Below are 22052 nucleotides of genomic sequence, written 5' to 3'. Positions count from 1 at the left end.
CGATGACATTTTTATAATTTGAAATAATAACCGACAAATTCAAGAATTTTTACTTGCAATCAATAATAATGATCTTGGTTTAAAACTAAAACTAGAACAAAAAAGCTATACTCATCTTCATTTTTTGGACATTGATACAAGATTTAAACAAGGAAATATAAACACGGGTGTGTATCTAAAACCCACACATGCTCCTCTCTACATGCCATCTTGGTCCAACGACTCGTATAAATATAAATTATCAGCATTTAAAGCACTTATCAGAAGAGCATTTTTATGTTGTATCAACGTGCAGGGCCGTCTCAAAAAGATTAATAAAATTAAAAGTCTTGCAAAACTTTGGGTTACAAAACCGCAACAATTGAAGGGCTGGTCAAAGGTAACAGAAAATAAAGGCAAAAAAAGATAATAGCTTAGAAGGAATTAACAAATTCACATACAATAGGCATTTAGGAGGTGTGGCGAATAAGTTAGTTTCTTATAAAAATTCGAGAATGGTCTATAAAAGAGTACCCAATATCTATAGCTTACTGCGGAACGATAAAGATGGAGTAAAAAAGGAAGAGAAAGCTGGAGTATATAAAATATCATTTGAAAATCAACAATTAGGAATCGAAAAAGATTATGTGGGTGTGACTAGAAGAAACCTGGCGGTACGTCTGCGAAAGCATAGATACAACGTTGAAAAAAAGGACACAATACGATAGTAGCGATTATGGTTGACTGCAAGAGCGGATGTAAAATGGGAAGAGGCGAAAGTCATTAAAACGGTGCACTCTCCATCCATTGCGTTGGCGATGGAAAAGCTGGAAATTTATAAAAGTAAAATGAAAGACCGTTGCCTAAATGCTAGGAATGCTAATGCGCTTCCAACAGCGTGAAAACATATGAATAATTGAACAAAAACCCTTAAATCATGTTTCTTCATAGTTAGCTTTGTTTACTATGTTTGATTTATTTGTTTATTTATTTAATATACACACTTCTATCAATTTTTTTTTAAATGTTCGAAAACATTTAAAAAATACGTTCCAATACGTTCCATATTGGAACATTTATAGTAAACCTGACGATGGCCTATATAAATAGGTTGAAAACGTTTGTAAAAATAAACGAATTTTAAAATCAGCAAAAAATTGAGTGTTGATGAAACTGAAGTTAACGAAGTTCTATGTAAACTTAATGGACCGATTCCGATTACCGGGGTTCCGATGAACGACTCTCTACTGTATTTTACACTATATCTTCTATAAGCCTAATTTCATTGATAATTTTATAAAATAATTTCACGTCTTTTATGGCTTCACTCCATGTAATTGCAATTAGCATTTTATGATTAAAAAAATTTATTAATTTATTGTTCTCTTATAAAATCTTATATCTGATAATTATAGAATAATAAACAGAATAATTATATAACTATAATTATTCTGTTCAAACATTTTTCTCTCGGAATTTTTAAGTAAAAAGCTGAGGAGAAAGTTTATAATCTTTTAAGCGTTATTATATATCTAAGTGTTTTTCGATAGATTTTAATTCATTTAAGCAATTTATACGAGAGCGAGTTCATAAACTTTTTACGCGCATCTAAATTAATCAATTCTTAAAGGAATTACTAAGTAAGCAACTCGATTATATGTAATTAAAATATTTGTAGGTCTTAATTGTAATCTAATTAAGTATTGATTCGTTATTTTGAATATTTTACGCGATAACATTAATTTAGTTTTATATAAACGTGTTAAACGATTGATTTTTTTTGAATATGTTTATCTTATAAATCATCGTTATCAATTATTTAAGCGTTACTTGAGCCTTAATTTTTTAAAAATTAACAGTATTTATTTCATGCAATTAGTTTTTATATTGAAATAATAGTGATTAAACGAAGACGATAAAGATCTTTTGGATATTATTCGTTACAGCTGTTATGCTTAGACAGCTGGTATATAAATATATCTAAGCATATAGACATGTTCTGTAACCATGCTGAAAAAAATGAGACCATTAATAGTTGGTAATAAGCAGGTTAAGATTCAATCGCTATTATTTTTTTATAAATATTTATCCATTCTTTTATCTGAAGCTGTTTAATAACTGTTTGACCTATATTTGTTATTTGTGATTTTAGTGGTTAGATATCACGACGTCTACTTATACTTGCTAACAAACAGTATACACAAGAATTTTGATGGTCAGACAGTTTAAGTATTTGATACAATAATAATAAGCTCTGCAAGCAGGAACTAAAGAACTAAATTGAACTAAAAAACTAAAAATGTGAGCAGTTGTAAACTAGTTCACTCCGGTAACTTGAGAGAATCTTCTCGAACTGTTGTTTCTATATTGTTGTTGGGCTGCAATTTGAAACCATTGTAGATCTATAAAAGCCCACCGTCATCCGCCTTTCTGGCCTTCCTTATTCTCGAGAACGCAGTTAGATAGATGAAAGTCGAGATCAGATATAAAAACATTAGGGGGCGGGAGGCCACGATTAACTATATATGAACCTGCGATGAAAGCCAGAAATCACTTTATTTCAATTCAAATCTATTTTTTTGAAAAGAGTTAAATAGATGACAGGCACGACTCTGTTGATAACGGAAAAGTATTATGTACCGGGGCGAGACACTACAGAACTGATTTGAGATTCAGAAGATCTATTCTAATTTAAATAAATTAAAAATTTTCGCCCGGCATTGTGACCGTGTCACCATCAATAATTGCTGGTTATTTTTTTAATTGCAACTCTAAGAATTTTGAAAACAAATGGCTTATAAATAAATAATATATATTTTTTTTCTCGTTTCTGTGCTGGTGATTTAAATATTTCTTCTACAAGAACTTACGATATTTGTCTTTCATGTGAACGAAACTTACAGATTTTTAATGTTTTTGCTTAACACGCCAACTGTAATTAAAATTACGAATCATCATCAGCATTAAAATCGAATAAATTCGCTACATTAAACTTTACGCGATTTTAACACTTATTTGATATGTACACGAAAAAAAGAAAGTATAAAACGTTTTTCTATTTTGGCAGCGACTACAACGATAAGGCTAGATATTTATTGGTCAAAAGTTCTTGGCTATTGTAACACGATTACACAATAAATATCATAATGAACAGTTTTGATTGCGTGCAATACGGTTGACATAGAGACAGACAGGCACTGTACGCTATCCTGCAGCAGGTTTTTCTGCATATGTTGCAAATGCCGCTTGTAAATGGCCAAAAAATTCCGGAAAATTCAAAACACGTTCAAGACGTCATAATCGCATAGGGCACGAGCTTCGACGACAGAAAAAGACAAAAGGTCTCACCGAGATTCGAACTCGGATCGCTTGATTCAAAGTCCAGAGTGCTTACCGTTACACCATGAGACCTCCGCACGAGGCACTTCTCAAAAGACTATTTAAAAGCCAATCAGCGTGCCAACAGACATTATTGCATGCAACGGAAATTTGAGCGTCGCAAAAGACTTATCGTCATCTGCGCAGGACGAAACAATCTCGCCTTTCTTCGCGTTATCTAATTTGATGGGCGTCGTTCAACGATTCGGCTGAAGTATTTTCGATCTCATGCTGTCTTTCGCTGCGGAAATCGCCGACTAACAATTGCATTGCACGATTTCGTGCAATCCAAGCGTCAGTTGGTGACAGTATCGTGCCTCTGTCGTGACCGCTTCCGATAAAAACACGTAGTACGCTCGAAACGAATAAATGATTCGATTATTTACACACCGATCGGACAGCCATCGACAATTTACTATTTATTTGCTAAACGGTCAATTTACGGTCTACATGACGAAACGAAACACGTTTCTTAAATTCTTTTTCACCCCGTTCAATGACAGTAACCTTCATTCTCTTCGCGACAGCATTCTTCTGACAGATTTGTGGCAACAGCTTCGCTTTTTAACGGAAAGTGCAGACGGAGAAATTTCCATTATCGGCAACAACAGATGCGGCGATATCTTTACGCGATAGTCGATAAGGCAATCTGCAATGCATTAAGGTGATATGCGACATGCGGGTCTGTGTGAGGTCCCATGGTGTAATGGTTAGCACTCTGGACTCTGAATCCAGTGATCCGAGTTCAAATCTCGGTGGGGCCTTTTTTTCTTCTTCGCCCCTGTCATCGTTTGTGCAAATGAAGGCAACAGCGACAGTAGAATTCGGAAACTTCTTTTGCTTTGAATTTAGAACAATAACTCTGCTTCGCGCGTGTGTGCGAAGCAGAGTTTCTGTTTGAGGCTTATAAATGTTTCAATAACTTTATTCTACTTTTGCCATGGCCTCAAAACGGAATTCAACATGTTGCACGCTTCTGACCAAATTATCATTAAAATTTCGAACCAAATGAATTACAAAATGTCTTCCAGGCGCTGAATCCAACTTCACACTAAAATAGACATTTTCGATCGACCGTACATAAAAATAGAAAAAAAGTACATGTCAGGAGTGGGATTCGAACCCACGCCCACTATCGTGGACCAGAATACACGGTCCTGCGTTATACAGGAAGAGTCTATCTTGAGTCTGGCGCCTTAGACCGCTCGGCCATCCTGACGTTAGTCACGGATCCCGATTGATGCCTAATCAATGGTGAATGTTCAATTCTCGTTACATTCAAGTAGTTTTATGACAGGCCAACGTTTAACTAACTAAATGATAAATGATGATTAGATTGCAATTGTTTAGATTAGAAATTCTCGCGTACGGAATTTCGAAAAAGTTATAACATGTTTTCTCTTACCAGAAATGAAATATCCTCTGACTGAGTGATGACGTCTACGTTAAATTACGAGTCGATTTTCCATTTTGACACCAGAGTATTGGAATTTCTTTCCTGTCTCTCAATGCAGTGGTCTTCAACTCTCAATCCGTAGATCAAATGGTACGGGTCCGCCCAAGGAACATTAAATTATTTCCATTTTATTTACTGTGGTGTATTTCTCTAGGGTTTGTGCGACATTCAATAAACAAGAAATTAACCCGGAGCTGAAAGACGTCACCTAAACCCGTGAGTTAAAATATTAAATTACTTTATATTCGTGTTTTGGTGTAACTGTCTTTTATTTTAAAGGCATGTCTAAATACAATTAAATTAAAATTATTAAATCAAAACAATTTAAAATATAAACAATCAACGTCCCGCCTCAGCGGGCCGCGGTAAAATTATCAAACGTTGATCGGTCCGAGGCGATAAAAAGGTTGGGGACCGCTGTCTTAATGTACAAACTGTTCGTCATTATTATTTGTTTATTTAATAATTTTCGGAATTCGTTTATGATAAACATCTGTATCCAATGAAATGAGTGACGAGTCAATTCTTTTTCCTATATCCTGAATGTTAATAAGTAAAGTTGTTTTGTGCTATGTTCTAAACATATATTGAATAAACGTGAGAAAATGATACGAAACGTGTCGGAGAACAAAAACATTGCATCGTCCCGCCGAATAAATTCATGTCATTTATTTTTAAAAAATTATAGTTTTCATTTAATTCGTTACCTTGTGTATAATTTCTGTTTCTTCGGCTGTTATTACCGAGGGAAAGTATCCGGCGGTCCGGGAAAATGACCCTCTCAGATTTTTATATTTTTGCACTCAAGACACCGTGAAACGTCGCGAAATGAAATATACTTGTATATATATATTTATATATTTGGGGTAATTTCAATATGTATAGATATTAGTTTATGTGCGAGGGGACACGAATTTGTTCACTCTATTTGAACCTTAATAACGCCTGTGACTTTAGTCGAAAATTCCTGAAATTTTGCAGGGAGGTTTGTTTGTTTATTCAGGGCCTTGATGTCATCAAATCTTGGTAGTTAGAGGTAGGTCGATGGGTGAGGAAATGTGTAACTCCAGTAGAATTAGCACTAATAACGGTCATACTCGTTATTAGAATTTCGATCTTCTTTAACTATAAAACTCATTCCTACTCTGAAAATTAAGCTCTATAATAGTTTAAAAATATTTTATTTTGAAAACTTATATATGATAAGAGATGGCGCCACTAAAATTTTAAATGTGACTGGAGAAAGTGCAGCTACTCGTTGTTGGTTTATTCTTTGTGTAAAAATATAAATAATAAAAATTTGAATAAATATAAATATTCGATTTTATATTGTAAACTTCAAAAGCACATTGAACATCTACAGTGTATAGTTATATTATCGCAGTAATTATTAAAAAAACAAATTATATTTTGAAAAATGGTCATTATTTTACATTTCTAGATAATATGGGCATTGTTACACTTTTACTCAAAAGAACATTTTTTAAATTCCCACCATTTACATTTGTATCCACTAAGGGGCGCTTCGAACGATTTTCATTTACACGCGCCAATCTTTACCGATAATATCGACCCCGCGTTGATCCGATCGATCTGCTAATATTTTACGTAGATTATAGAACATGACAAGTATTTATAAACATAGAAAAATCCGAGTATCGTTTACTAGATCACGTGATGGCTTATTTGCAGGGGCGTAGCAGTCGAAAATGGCGCCTAGGGCACGCATTAAAGTTGCGCCCCTTCGTAAATTATTTTAATATAAAAAACAGATGCACTAAATAAAACCGTCCGTTTGGCCAACTCCCCTTTTCCCACCAAAACTTTAAGCTTTTATACGGATTGAAGTTAAGTTTGATTAATTAACCAATTAGTGCTACCTAGCTCTGTCGTAGGTCTGGCTATGGTCCGATGATCCTCGGCCAATCAGCGATCGTGGATTCAAAACTACTGGTCGTTTTCCAACCGACTTCTGCAGCGTCGACTAATTTGAAATAAAATAAAAAAAAACAAGAAAAGGCGGGAATCGTACGTCCAGACGATTCTATCTCGACACTGACAATTAGGTAACAAATCAAGTAGCTTCAATAACTCTCGCTCGCTCGGGATTATTCAAATCAGAATCACAGATCACATGTAAACAAAATAAACAACTGCGCGAGAAGTGTCGAATTCGAACGAGCAAGTGCACTCATTTCCCTTCGCTCATTCGCAAAGCGCGTAAGTCGCGGACGAGATTGTTTGATATGAATTGGTTTATTTTGATTTTTGAATTTAATAATTGGCGATTTTGCGCGTCTCCCTTTGAAAGGCGCCCGGGGCACGTGCCCCACTTGCTCCACCCTAGCTACGCCACTGCCTATTTGTTGTTTGCGGTTTTGGCACGTGGAAAAGTTTCGTACCTTTAAAGATTTCAAGGCCGAATTTTACTAGTGTATAGCCTTTGAATACGTACTCACATAAGAACGAACTATATGATACTGATCAGAAACTTGTTTGTTTGTTTAGTTATGGCAACGCAACACTTGGGCGATCTGCCTAGGGAAATGCCTACCGAAAACTCTTTTTAAAAGAAACTGGGCCCTATCTACAGACGTGGAGAAAACCCGGAAAACTGCACGTGGCCGGGCGTCCACGTCCGAACGAGGTGCGAATCCACGACCGAAGTCCCAGTGTTCAGGGAACAAAGACCACTTGGCCACTAGTAAGCTCTGCAAGCAGGAACTAAAGAACTAAATTGAACTAAAAAACTAAAAATGTGAGCAGTTGTAAACTAGTTCACTCCGGTAACTTGAGAGAATCTTCTCGAACTGTTGTTTCTATATTGTTGTTGGGCTGCAATTTGAAACCATTGTAGATCTATAAAAGCCCACCGTCATCCGCCTTTCTGGCCTTCCTTATTCTCGAGAACGCAGTTAGATAGATGAAAGTCGAGATCAGATATAAAAAGATTAGGGGGCGGGAGGCCACGATTAACTATATATGAACCTGCGATGAAAGCCAGAAATCACTTTATTTCAATTCAAATCTATTTTTTTGAAAAGAGTTAAATAGATGACAGGCACGACTCTGTTGATAACGGAAAAGTATTATGTACCGGGGCGAGACACTACAGAACTGATTTGAGATTCAGAAGATCTATTCTAATTTAAATAAATTAAAAATTTTCGCCCGGCATTGTGACCGTGTCACCATCAATAATTGCTGGTTATTTTTTTAATTGCAACTCTAAGAATTTTGAAAACAAATGGCTTATAAATAAATAATATATATTTTTTTTCTCGTTTCTGTGCTGGTGATTTAAATATTTCTTCTACAAGAACTTACGATATTTGTCTTTCATGTGAACGAAACTTACAGATTTTTAATGTTTTTGCTTAACACGCCAACTGTAATTAAAATTACGAATCATCATCAGCATTAAAATCGAATAAATTCGCTACATTAAACTTTACGCGATTTTAACACTTATTTGATATGTACACGAAAAAAAGAAAGTATAAAACGTTTTTCTATTTTGGCAGCGACTACAACGATAAGGCTAGATATTTATTGGTCAAAAGTTCTTGGCTATTGTAACACGATTACACAATAAATATCATAATGAACAGTTTTGATTGCGTGCAATACGGTTGACATAGAGACAGACAGGCACTGTACGCTATCCTGCAGCAGGTTTTTCTGCATATGTTGCAAATGCCGCTTGTAAATGGCCAAAAAATTCCGGAAAATTCAAAACACGTTCAAGACGTCATAATCGCATAGGGCACGAGCTTCGACGACAGAAAAAGACAAAAGGTCTCACCGAGATTCGAACTCGGATCGCTTGATTCAAAGTCCAGAGTGCTTACCGTTACACCATGAGACCTCCGCACGAGGCACTTCTCAAAAGACTATTTAAAAGCCAATCAGCGTGCCAACAGACATTATTGCATGCAACGGAAATTTGAGCGTCGCAAAAGACTTATCGTCATCTGCGCAGGACGAAACAATCTCGCCTTTCTTCGCGTTATCTAATTTGATGGGCGTCGTTCAACGATTCGGCTGAAGTATTTTCGATCTCATGCTGTCTTTCGCTGCGGAAATCGCCGACTAACAATTGCATTGCACGATTTCGTGCAATCCAAGCGTCAGTTGGTGACAGTATCGTGCCTCTGTCGTGACCGCTTCCGATAAAAACACGTAGTACGCTCGAAACGAATAAATGATTCGATTATTTACACACCGATCGGACAGCCATCGACAATTTACTATTTATTTGCTAAACGGTCAATTTACGGTCTACATGACGAAACGAAACACGTTTCTTAAATTCTTTTTCACCCCGTTCAATGACAGTAACCTTCATTCTCTTCGCGACAGCATTCTTCTGACAGATTTGTGGCAACAGCTTCGCTTTTTAACGGAAAGTGCAGACGGAGAAATTTCCATTATCGGCAACAACAGATGCGGCGATATCTTTACGCGAAAGTCGATAAGGCAATCTGCAATGCATTAAGGTGATATGCGACATGCGGGTCTGTGTGAGGTCCCATGGTGTAATGGTTAGCACTCTGGACTCTGAATCCAGTGATCCGAGTTCAAATCTCGGTGGGGCCTTTTTTTCTTCTTCGCCCCTGTCATCGTTTGTGCAAATGAAGGCAACAGCGACAGTAGAATTCGGAAACTTCTTTTGCTTTGAATTTAGAACAATAACTCTGCTTCGCGCGTGTGTGCGAAGCAGAGTTTCTGTTTGAGGCTTATAAATGTTTCAATAACTTTATTCTACTTTTGCCATGGCCTCAAAACGGAATTCAACATGTTGCACGCTTCTGACCAAATTATCATTAAAATTTCGAACCAAATGAATTACAAAATGTCTTCCAGGCGCTGAATCCAACTTCACACTAAAATAGACATTTTCGATCGACCGTACATAAAAATAGAAAAAAAGTACATGTCAGGAGTGGGATTCGAACCCACGCCCACTATCGTGGACCAGAATACACGGTCCTGCGTTATACAGGAAGAGTCTATCTTGAGTCTGGCGCCTTAGACCGCTCGGCCATCCTGACGTTAGTCACGGATCCCGATTGATGCCTAATCAATGGTGAATGTTCAATTCTCGTTACATTCAAGCAGTTTTATGACAGGCCAACGTTTAACTAACTAAATGATAAATGATGATTAGATTGCAATTGTTTAGATTAGAAATTCTCGCGTACGGAATTTCGAAAAAGTTATAACATGTTTTCTCTTACCAGAAATGAAATATCCTCTGACTGAGTGATGACGTCTACGTTAAATTACAAAAATTCCTATCGACACATCGGAGAGGTCGCAACCGTCGTATTCAGCCTAAAACGTGAACGGCAGGTCGATAAATCCCCAGAAATTTTTCAAAGGATGGTCCGTCCGAATATGTCGGGCCCCGTCCCTCACCACTCGGTCGCCCCATTGTGGGACTGGTTAAACCCATAATAGGATTGCTTACGGCAGTGGCGTGCCGTCATTGGAAGCGGTGGAAGCAGCGCTTCAACCGAATTTTCTAAAATATAAATTTTCATATTTTAACGTAGTTTGAATTAATTAAAATTAATATTTTATTATAATTGCATTATGTATCTTATTACAAATTTCTATACTACATGTGAAATAAATGATAAGATTCAGTGGCGTGCCGTGTTTGATGGCAGGGAAGCTGCGTTGCTGTAAAAAGCCGACTTCTAGAGGCAATCAGTTAATTGCGCGTCAGTGATGGTCTAGGGCAGGGATGAGCAACCTGCGGTCCTCGGGCCGCATTCATATATTTTGCGGCCCGCGACGCATAAAATGTGAATAAATATATCAATTTTCCAGCTTAAGACAGTTCTCGATGAACAAAACCAGCTGCCATGATGCTTGCAAGTATGATGAAATATACGATAAGCACGAAGATCTTTAACGAGTTAGCAATACTGAAATACGAGCGAGATTTGTGCGCAGATAATTTCTTACCACACTAAATTTAACAGAAAAATTCATCACAAAACGATTATTTATGCTAATGTGTGAAATTCCATTTAATCCATGCAAGAAGTGTGATTACCAGAGCCCCTTCGGCCGCCAATTTAAAGTACTTTAATCTTTAAAATTGGCGTTTCCACTTCCCGGGACGAGGACCCAGGGGTTGGATTTGTGGGAAGCGAGTGTTCGGGTTGTTTCATTGTGTCGAATTACATACACAGAACGAGGCGCTTGATGTGTAAGTGCGTGAGTGCGAGAATTCGAGTAAAGGTTAAACGGTGTATATCTTCGTGTACAGTGATGTTATGTCCGTGTGTGTGCGTGTGTGATCGAAGAACATCTTCGGCATGTCTAAAAACAGAAAAACAGTAAATTACGTACGAGAATAAGATGTGTTGAAAATGAAACGAAAGAGATCTTACCATCGGAGACTTCAAAAAATATTCACTTTTACGATAAATGGCCACTTCGTCCTCTTCGTGGTAAAGTTGGGGAGGGAGAAGTATCTCCCTCCCAAATGTTCCTACAAAACACAAAGACAGTGAGAAAAGAAGAAGTTCATTCATTTATTATCTAAGGTCAACATTATTACCTGTATCAGCTAGTCTTTCTTCCCGAACAGTGTCATGAGGAGAGCGAAGGACCTGACCTAACCTAACCGGAAGCTCAATCCTCGTAACAGCTGTTTGGGAAGAAAGGTCGGTCAAATGTCACGTCCGGTGAGTAAACGTGTCACGTCCGGGTGGTCACAATCGGGAGTCAAATCCGTTGTCGTCGACCGAGTGTCAAGTTCGGGAGACAAGTCCGTGGGTCATGACCGGGTAAGAGACGTCAAGTCCGGGAAAAGGTGTCGAGTCCGGGTAAAGTGTCGAATCCGGTAAGAAAGTCGCATCCGGGTGAAGAAGAGGAAATCGAAGAAAATCACCGCCTTGGCCAAGGGAACCGCAGCCGTCCGCAGCAGCTAAACCACGGACAGCACGGTCCCTCAACTTCGGCGGCTCTCTCCTTCGACTCCTCCCCGTTCCGACTTCGGCAAGGCGATGGCGTCGCCGTCGCGGACGAACGGGCAGAACGCGACCAACCAGAAAATGTCAGCTCGGACGAGCTGTCATTTTCTATATCCTCCACAGCAAGGTCTGTGGCCGGATGACCCCCGAAGACCTTGGCCAAGTGCACTGGACCCAAGGTGTAGCGTCGCATCATCCCGACTCCGGGAGGATGCCACGCCACGCGCACTTGGGGAAGGTCTTCTTCACCCGCTGCCTCTCGCTCGTCGAGCCCCCGCTCCTCCAACGGCACGGAACGACAGACGCGTTCCGCGTCGTCCGAAGAGCCCTCTCCCTCCGGCGCCACCGCCTGCCTCCGCCGGAACCGCCTCCAAAGCCGCACCAACGTCTTCATTCTGTAAAAAAGAAAATTTCCAATTAGTCCAGTGAATACAAAAGCTTAAATTAATATAGACATAGAAATATAACACCTTAATTTGTTAATATATAATTGAAAACACAAACGTTTTCAGCCCGATTAACAGGCCATCATCGGGTCAAAAACAAAATAGAACACATACGTTCCATGTATAGAATAAAAATATTTAAATCAAAATTTAGAACAAAAAAATTTTTTAAAATATCCAAGAGAAACGGAAGAACATATAAAATTAACACAAAATAAATTGAAAATATCATAAATCTTCCAATAAACTAATTCTAGCTTAAATTAATGCTTAAATTCTTCCGAGAAAAGCAAAATCTCACCGCAGCTGCCTTTTTAAATCTAAAAGATTCGAATCCGACCATCGAACGATGTGCCGAGATGTCTTCTGGGACCGATTAGCGCAGAAAAAGTCCAAGATTATACTCACGACGAATCGGAATTCGGATAGTTTGCGTTAGATCCTACCGGAAATTGCTAAAACGTTCCAACTGTATTTGCAGTAGAGACGACCGACCCGAAACGAAGAAACTCTCTTACGTGTAATTTGTATTTGTACGACAGTAAATTAAAGACACGCCGCACGTAGCCACGAGGAAAAGGCACTCGAGCCAGAGTCGTAACAAGTGTTTCCTTCTAGAGCAATTTACCCTAACGTGTACGTCACATAAACGCAACGACGGCATTTAAAAGAGTTTCGTGCAAAGAAATTGCCAACGAGTCGACCAAAACACAAGACAAACGTACGAAGAAGCGAAACGTGCCCACATCCCAACTCGCCATTCGGGACACGAACGTTTAACTGGCACAAAGCATTGGCAGATCGACTGTACTCAGAAAAGACCACCTCGTGGAAAGAGACAAAGAGCCTAAGGAAAAGAATTCTTTGTGTCCAGCCTGTATAGATAACTGTTAAGTGTATTAGTATTAGATGTGTTTGCAGACAATTTAATTCTGACAAAATAAGCCATTGAAAAGCGTTGTAAGTAGTACATAAATTGCATGGAGAAGTCGGAGGTCAAAGGGCGAAAGTTTTGACCTGTCCAAGGAACATCCCATGCTTCGGAATACGGTCTCCGTCCATCAATGTTACCAGAGTATATTTCAGTTAAAATTACGAGGAATTCTATTTAAACTTAGTATTAAATAATTTTTAATTGAATTTCTATAAATAATCCTTATTCTTTGACCGTGTTTATAAAATATAAAAGAATTAATTACGAAAATAAACCAATGAGCAAATACTTAATCCGTTTCCGGCGCTTCGGTCGCTTTCCAATGTGGCGGCTCGTTTAAAAGTCATTTGGGATCCTGATTCACAAGCGACGTCTGTTCGGAGAAAGAGCATACAAGGCTAACATCTCCATATAAACCAGGAAGAAGAAGAAGAATTCACAAGCGACGGCACATTTAAACGCAAATACGCCGGCCGATGTCGTCTTTGAAAGTTGGACTAAACGAAACGAAAATAAAATCTTACAGCTAGCTAAATTCTAATTAAAATCTTACTTGGTATAATGTAGGCGTCCAAAAGTCTTCTTAAAACCACGTTCCGGTAGCAAAAAACACTGACGAAAGGCAAAAAACACAGCGAAAACAAGAGCACAGAGCGCACACGTCCGTCTGGCAAGCGAAAAACGTGCAAAGTGACGCAAAATCGTGTTGCAACAATAGAAACAACAATTGTTGCCGTTTCTATGGAGATTAGAAAGCGCCTAACGAATTCGAATGCGATTGACGTAATGGGTTCTTTTTGAATTTTAAGGCTAAATATCTGCATTTTTTACGTTTCTATCCCCCGAGTGACGACGGATTGGGATCGAGAGACTCCCTACCACCCTCCGCCTTCGGTTTCCATTCTCCACAAGGGGTTAGAAGCAAGATTTTCTATAATCGAACGTCATCTTTACCTCGCCACCCCCAAAACTAGAACAAATCATTCCTCTCGTTCGTCCAGTATTCTCCGATCGACCGACAATGCTATTGTTACCAAATTTCCTAATATTTCGTTTGTTCAACGCCATTTTAAAAGCACATAAGGAAGAACATATAAAATTAACACGAAATAAACTTGAAAAATCTTTTAAAAAATATCATAAATCTTCCGATAAACTAACTCGAGCTTAAATTAATCCTTAAATTCTTCCGAGAAAAGCAAAATGCTCACCGCAGCTGCCTTTTTAAATCTAAAAGATTCGAATCCGAAGCGCAAACGGACGACCATCGAACGATGTCTTCTGGGACCGATTCTCCAAGTAATATTAAATAAATTCTTACGTCTAGGGTCAATATGGACTAAGACTTACCTCAAAAATCTTCAGTCTTCTCCGCAACAGTCCGCAAACCGCAAAAAAATCCAACGCAATCCAAGAGCACAAGAAAAGCACGTCCGACCACAACCAGAAACACAATCGAACTGCGAATCGTCATGCGTGACGTTTTTCGAACAAACGTTAAAAGACGCGTCAACAATGTTCGAATAACGTAAAAATTCGAATTTAAAAAATCAATTTTATTTTTTTTAATTCATTTATATATATATTTTTTTTCTTTTTAAATTTTGCTTCAGTCATTTTCTTGTGTTCGAAATTTGATAAATAAATTATCTTCTGCATTTACATAGTGCAGAATGTCCAACGTGGAGATCTTTTTCAATTCTACGTCTGGAGGCTTGACCATCTCCGAAAATCGCCCGAAATTCGTTTGAATAAACATCTTTTTCGTTCATTTTCGGCCATGGCGTGAAATAAATCAAATTCCTAGGATTTCGCCCAATATTATTTCGATTTTCGGAAAGATTTCTCGGTCGCCGTCGGGGTTGCCGGTTTCGCGGATTAATGTAACATCAAACTGGATAAAGTTAATATTAAAAATACCGAAAAACCTTTATAATACGGCCAAACGAAAATGAAGTCCGACACATAGGATTTTTTTTAAAGCCAGAAATTCGAGGAGAAAGAATGGTGGCTTGTCCCTGGCTCAATCTGTTTATCCTATGTGTCGGACTTCATTTTCGTTTGGCCGTATTATAAAGGTTTTTCGGTATTTTTAATATTAACTTTATCCAGTTTGATGTTGCATTAATCCGCGAAACCGGCAACCCCGACGGCGACCGAGAAATCTTTATGTATCGTGGCAAAACAAAAGAACAAATTGTTGAATATAGTAAATGTCATAAACAAAGATGATACAAATATGTTAAACAAACTTGATGTTGCAGGTGTAATTTATAAATTATCTTGTACTTGTCCACAAACGAAGTCTTACGTTGGAGAAACCGGAAGGAAGTTGGAAACACGTTTAAAAGAGCACGAGGCAGCAATAAGATTAAAATGAGAAGAATCGCCGTGGTACCTACATTATAAAAATAAATTTTGTAAAATAGATAGAAATAATGTGAAAATACTTTATAAAGAAGAAGATTGTTTAAAACGTAGAATAATAGAACATTTTTGTATAAAAGAATATGCAAATTTAATTAACCTGAATGACGGTATGCAGATAGATGCATGCTGGGAAAACATCACCCAGCATAAAAGGAATGGGTTACCGAGACTCAACTACCCACTGATGAGGCGTTGCGAAATGCATTTGGGAAATGAAATAAAGAAGTTGATCAAAGTATAGCATTTTTTCGTTCTTTATTGTCTAAATAACTCACTCGAAGTCGGAGCTAAAGAGTAGTTTATTTTACTTGGATTATAACCTAAAGTTTTTTAGTGTTTTTAAAGAATTAATTTGTTTTAGTTGTGCTTGGTCTTAATACTGTATTTTATATTGTACGGGTATTATTCACCTGCTGAGATTGTATGGAAATTTGGCTCGGAGATTTGATCGATTGATGTGATATTTAATTTTTAAGTTTCTTGAAAATTACAAGATTTGTTTTTTGATACAATAAATTTTGTTGTAATCCTGATGTCTTGCTTTACTCCAGAATCATAGCCAATCATGGGCCGAATTCGCAAACACTACGTTACTAAGAGAAATGTGTTTATTAAAGCAATTGATAATTTATTTCCAATTAATAATTAATTAACAACCCCAATATTGTATTATGCATTAATATTAATTGTAGTTAAACGCAAGCGTTTTCTTTTTACGAGAAGTACAGTCGTCATCTCAGCTTTTTTGTTGATGTTGATCGGAAGTATCAGCAACATTCTCATATTTTTTATTTTTATCATAAGAAATTGCTATAGATGACAAAATATGTTATTAATTAACTGATAATTTGTTTTAGCAGGTCACGTTTGTTCAGTCAAGTACCGAGCGACTGTTTGCCAAAATTTGTGTTCGAACACCGAATTGTTCGAGTACCGAGATATAGCCGTATTTCGTTCGTTATTTTACTCATGATTAAAAAAGTTTAATAACACTTATCTAAAAGTGTTTAAATAAACTTTATTAAATACGAAGGTTAATCTATAAGTATAAAAACAAAACATAATGACGGTCTGAAAGCAACGACAACAGCATCGGTGAATAGAAGAGCTAGTGCAAGGAAGAAAAAATTATACTATCAGTTTTCATTAAAGCAAACCCGACAAAAGGCACAAAACAAACTGAAAATTTCAATATTCTAAAATCTATGGGCAAATTTTAGACGACACACGTGCTTGCTTGAATAAAAAGAAAATCGAATAACGGAGTTTACACTTAAAAATTGTGAAATTTTGTACGGATTTTCCAAACTGTGTCAGAGCGAAACCGAAAGTCGTATTTTACGTGGGATATCCCCAATTTTCCTACCGTGTTAGAGAGAAACCGTGTTGTAGAAGTTACCGTGTGGTATGAGAAATACCTGCAATTTAATGTTATTCCACTTTTAAACGAAAAACTATTATTTTGCCAATTTCTTTCAAACTTCACTTTCACTTCAGTTCCGTTCATACGGAGGTTCTAACCCTTGGTCTTATCCCCCAAAATTGACGCTCAAGTAAGTATGAAGCAGCCTATATGGCAATAAAGAGCTCTGGCACAGTTCTATGCTTACCAGATAATCACAAAACACTACCTCCATCCATATCTTCCCATCATACTCAATGTGCAAACTGAAAATCGTGAACACTATAACCATATATATACGTAGGGTCTAACTCATAATCCCTCGAGTTAACTGGAAAAGACTCGTCTTAATTTCTTCCATATACACTCTGGTGAACGTATACCCTTCGAGTGTTATATTTGTTTAAATATTTCTTGTCGCTTCCCATTTTCTGCCGTCTTGTTTATTACTATCCACGTACAGAACCACCATATCGGCTCTTCAGTCCGATGGTCTTGATTTTGTAATTCTGGACTCATCTACAATATATCAGACTTTCGGTTTCAACATCAACTGTTAAATTACGAGTCGATTTTCCATTTTGACACCAGAGTATTGGAATTTCTTTCCTGTCTCTCAATGCAGTGGTCTTCAACTCTCAATCCGTAGATCAAATGGTACGGGTCCGCCCAAGGAACATTAAATTATTTCCATTTTATTTACTGTGGTGTATTTCTCTAGGGTTTGTGCGACATTCAATAAACAAGAAATTAACCCGGAGCTGAAAGACGTCACCTAAACCCGTGAGTTAAAATATTAAATTACTTTATATTCGTGTTTTGGTGTAACTGTCTTTTATTTTAAAGGCATGTCTAAATACAATTAAATTAAAATTATTAAATCAAAACAATTTAAAATATAAACAATCAACGTCCCGCCTCAGCGGGCCGCGGTAAAATTATCAAACGTTGATCGGTCCGAGGCGATAAAAAGGTTGGGGACCGCTGTCTTAATGTACAAACTGTTCGTCATTATTATTTGTTTATTTAATAATTTTCGGAATTCGTTTATGATAAACATCTGTATCCAATGAAATGAGTGACGAGTCAATTCTTTTTCCTATATCCTGAATGTTAATAAGTAAAGTTGTTTTGTGCTATGTTCTAAACATATATTGAATAAACGTGAGAAAATGATACGAAACGTGTCGGAGAACAAAAACATTGCATCGTCCCGCCAAAAAATTTAAAGTTCAGCGACTTTATTCGAATCAAGATATTGTGAAAAGCTGGTTAAGAATGATTTGTCTAACACCTGATTCTTTTAAATTAAATCTCATTTTGCATATTTAATATGTTTTGCAATAATTAAAGTAGCGAATATATAGTTTTTTGATATAATTTCCCAATTTAAGTTATCGGCGAATTCGGAAAATGATAATGAGAGATTAATCGTTTCGTTGACTGATGTCATTCCAGTCAATATAATTTCTTAAATAACGATTATTTTCTTCTTTTAATGGTGAAAATGAAAAATTCTTTTAATCAATTAGCAGTTGAGTATTGTTTATAAAGAAACAAAATTGTTTTTTGTTAGGAAATATTTATTTAATTAATTACATAATACGATACATTATTCATATTAATAACGTTCCATTATATGGATATCACAATAATGTATTATAAATCGGTTTAGAGATTCGTCATCTATTCTAATTACACAATTGGACGATAAAAGAATCCGAGGCCGCCATCTTTTAAGCTATAAAAAGGATCGTCGTCAGACAGAACGAATCAACATTTTTTATTTTTAACAGTCGAATTATAGTTTATTTATTATACGTTGAATGAGAAGATCTGAAACAAAAGAATGTTATTTATAGCGATTCATTACCGATGAATCTTTCTAATTGCAGAGCATTTTGGGCTTTGATTCCAAGCACAGACCAAATGTTTTATCCGAGTGGTTTATGCAAAATTTGATGAAAGAAATGTCAAAACCCAAGAATTCGGTTCACGCTCACTCTTGGAGAAGATTGCATCTGAGTAGAGCAAAGTTAAAAGCATCTAGCGTTCTGCTATATCGCTAAATTCTTTTAACTTTGCTCTACTCATTCGCATTGTTGTCTGGGTTTGCACTGGTGAGATTGTCCCCTTTTACTATTGTTACATAACTCTGGATATCTTCTATTTCGAAATGAAGACAATGAAGAAAATATACACATTTTCAAGTCCATGTTTTATCCATTTTTCACCAACCACAGAAGTAACAGCTAAAAACACATGAAGAAAAACTTCACGAAAAGAAAAACAATAAGTAAAAAATTCACACAGTTAAAACGATATCAACGTCAGTCTTTCTATGGAGGATCTGACGTTTCTTACATTAAAGCCAAAAGTATAATCTTCTTACCATACCATCAAGTCTTTAACATATTTATTACTGGTCTGGCCCTCTAGTGGTAGTTCCGAGCATTCCAATTTCATTTACATATTGTTACATAACTCTGGATATCTTCTATTTTGAAATGAAGACAATGAAGAAAATATACACATTTTCAAGTCTATGTTTTATTCATTTTCACCAACCACAGAAGTAACAGTCAAAAACACACGAAGAAAAACTTCACAAAAAGTCAAACAATAAGTAGAAAATTCACACAGTTAAAACGATATTAACCCTTTACTATTGTTATTATTTTATTCTTACTATCTTTTTTCATCTGTATACACTTTCAAAAAGTCATAAAGTCCTTGTCCTTAATCAGCAATTATTTTAAATATCCAAATTTTATAAATGAAATAACACACTTACCAATTTGAAATATATAATTTTTGGCTATTTGTGTGTGTGTGTATATATTTAAATATACCAAACCATCACGCTTTACCATTAAATTTTTATTATATAAATATATATATATAATTATAATTTTCAGTTGTAAAGCTTATCGTTAAATTATATTAGCAATATATAGTATTAATATTTATTTTTATTAAATTATTTAATGATGAGATTCAATTAAGCTTAGAGTATTTCGTTTTTATAATATTTACAACAAAACAAGTATTTAATTTCTTGGGATTATTAAATTTTTGTAACATGATCGTACCAGATTTTAATGACGTTAAAATATTTTAAATCTGCCATTTATATTAAATAAAAATTAAAAAAAATTACTTTTATTAAAACGCTTCAACACATCTGAATAAAATAAAGAATGTTTGTAAAATGTGATAGATGTCGTACTAATATTATATATTTGTCAGTTGCCGTTAATATTTTCGGTTACAAAGTTAAGTTTTATTAAATTTTGCGACGGAATATTATTCTGTTGTACAAATTTTTATCTTTAATACTTTGGCAAATGTGTAAGCATATAAATTTATAAAAAAATTTTATTATATCTAATTTTAACAGTTATAATTAAATTGAGTCTTATTAATTTAATTGCTGTTCAGAAGATTTAAGGCTCAATTTTTTTACATTCTAAAATTTCTGAGTTAAATACATGTCATGTATTAAGAATTAGTCATAAAAAATTCAAAATTATATACTACATGTATGATATGACTGATACTAACTATGGTATATGATCATATAGTACTAATTCGTGTCAAAAATTTCAATGTAAATTTTTAGCTGTTGTAAAGTTTAATACACACATTCCAAAAAAAAGTGTTGTTTTTAAATTCATTATTATTCAAATTATTTGTGTATGTTGGCTTCAATATTTAATGCTGGCAGTCTACAAAGCAATACTTGCCAAGATAGATAACTTTGGACTAGACAAAAGTTTCTTATATATGACTAACATTCGAAGCTGATACATCAAAGTTTGAAGTTTCAGAATTAATCTGTTCAACAGATTAGAGATATTTAAACAATTACAACGCATAATAAGAAAATATATAATAAATAATGATATTAAACCTTCTTTTAATTGTTATAATTTAAATATATTATAAGAAATTATATTTTATAATCATCAAATAAGGTGATTATAAAATGTGATGTCTCATAAAATATTTAAATTCTATCAATTTGTTCAAAAATATGATTTATAAAACAAAATATTCAAGTAAATATGTTAATTATTGCATTTCTCTCCTCTTCATGTTAGTGATTTCCTTCTTTTTTTTGTTTTAATTTTCAAGTCCAAAATTTAATGTTGAATGTTACTAGGATATTGACGGCCGGATGGCCGAGCGGTAAAGGTGGCAGCCTACCGCTCTGGGGGACCCGGGATCGAATCCGAACGGGTCGAATAATCCCCAGGAATTTTTCGGGGGGTGGTCCGTTCGGATATGTCGGGCCCCGTCCCTCACCACCCGGTCGCCCCATTGTGGGCCTGGCCGAACCCATAATGGGCCTACTAAAAGAGGCCCTCTTAGTGCCCACAGGGCGGAAAGAGTTAAAAAAAAAAAAAAAAAAAAAAAAAAGGATATTAAGTAATAACTAAAAAATTGAAAGAAAAAAATTTGATTTATTTAAACCTAGATTTTAGTCTAATGAAATGATTTATAAGTAAATTTTGTATCAATAATAGTAATTTTCTATAAACATTACTTTATTGTAATTTTTTTTTTTAAATTCTGATACAATATTAATATTAAGGTAATATGCGACACGCGGGTCTGTGTAAGGCCCCATGGTGCAATGGTTGGCACTCTGGACTCTGAATCCAGAGATCCGAATTCAAATCGCGGTGGGGCCTTTTTTTCTTCTTCGCCCCTGTCATCGTTTGTGCAAATGAAGGCAACAGCGACAGTAGAATTCGGAAACTTCTTTTGCTTTGAATTTAGAACAAAAACTCTGCTTCGCACGTGTGTGCGAAGCAGAGTTTCTGTTTGAGGCTTATAAATGTTTCAATAACTTTATTCTACTTTTGCCATGGCCTCAAAACGGAATTCAACATGTTGCACGCTTCTCACCAAATTATCATTACAATTTCGAACCAAATGAATTACAAAATGTCTTCCAGGCGCTGAATCCAGCTTCACACTAAAATAGACATTTTCGATCAACCGTACATAAAAATAGAAAAAAAGCACA

The 22052-nt window shown here is 35.9% G+C and overlaps 6 non-coding genes across 6 annotated transcripts; 2 read left to right on the top strand and 4 right to left on the bottom strand.

The window, feature by feature from the left end:
* Positions 1-3318: 3318 nt before the first annotated feature.
* TRNAQ-UUG (transfer RNA glutamine (anticodon UUG)) lies at positions 3319-3390 on the bottom strand. The gene has a single exon. It is a non-coding gene; the product is annotated as a tRNA-Gln (tRNA).
* A 659-nt stretch (positions 3391-4049) lies between these two features.
* On the top strand, positions 4050-4121 carry TRNAQ-CUG (transfer RNA glutamine (anticodon CUG)). The gene has a single exon. It is a non-coding gene; the product is annotated as a tRNA-Gln (tRNA).
* Positions 4122-4459: 338 nt separating this feature from the next.
* Positions 4460-4576, bottom strand: TRNAL-CAA (transfer RNA leucine (anticodon CAA)). Its single transcript has 2 exons — positions 4539-4576; positions 4460-4505 (listed from the first exon to the last, which is right to left on the bottom strand). It is a non-coding gene; the product is annotated as a tRNA-Leu (tRNA).
* A 4033-nt stretch (positions 4577-8609) lies between these two features.
* TRNAQ-UUG (transfer RNA glutamine (anticodon UUG)) lies at positions 8610-8681 on the bottom strand. The gene has a single exon. It is a non-coding gene; the product is annotated as a tRNA-Gln (tRNA).
* Positions 8682-9340: 659 nt separating this feature from the next.
* Positions 9341-9412, top strand: TRNAQ-CUG (transfer RNA glutamine (anticodon CUG)). Its single transcript has one exon. It is a non-coding gene; the product is annotated as a tRNA-Gln (tRNA).
* A 338-nt stretch (positions 9413-9750) lies between these two features.
* TRNAL-CAA (transfer RNA leucine (anticodon CAA)) lies at positions 9751-9867 on the bottom strand. The gene is made up of 2 exons: positions 9830-9867; positions 9751-9796 (listed from the first exon to the last, which is right to left on the bottom strand). It is a non-coding gene; the product is annotated as a tRNA-Leu (tRNA).
* Positions 9868-22052: the final 12185 nt, after the last annotated feature.

Source organism: Centruroides vittatus, unplaced genomic scaffold (assembly GCF_030686945.1).
Source record: "Centruroides vittatus isolate TY-2023 unplaced genomic scaffold, ASM3068694v2 contig_12, whole genome shotgun sequence".
In the NCBI taxonomy this organism is placed as follows: domain Eukaryota; kingdom Metazoa; phylum Arthropoda; class Arachnida; order Scorpiones; family Buthidae; genus Centruroides; species Centruroides vittatus.
The sequence above is the reverse complement of the archived record's forward strand: the minus strand, read 5'-3'. Positions and strand labels throughout refer to the sequence as shown.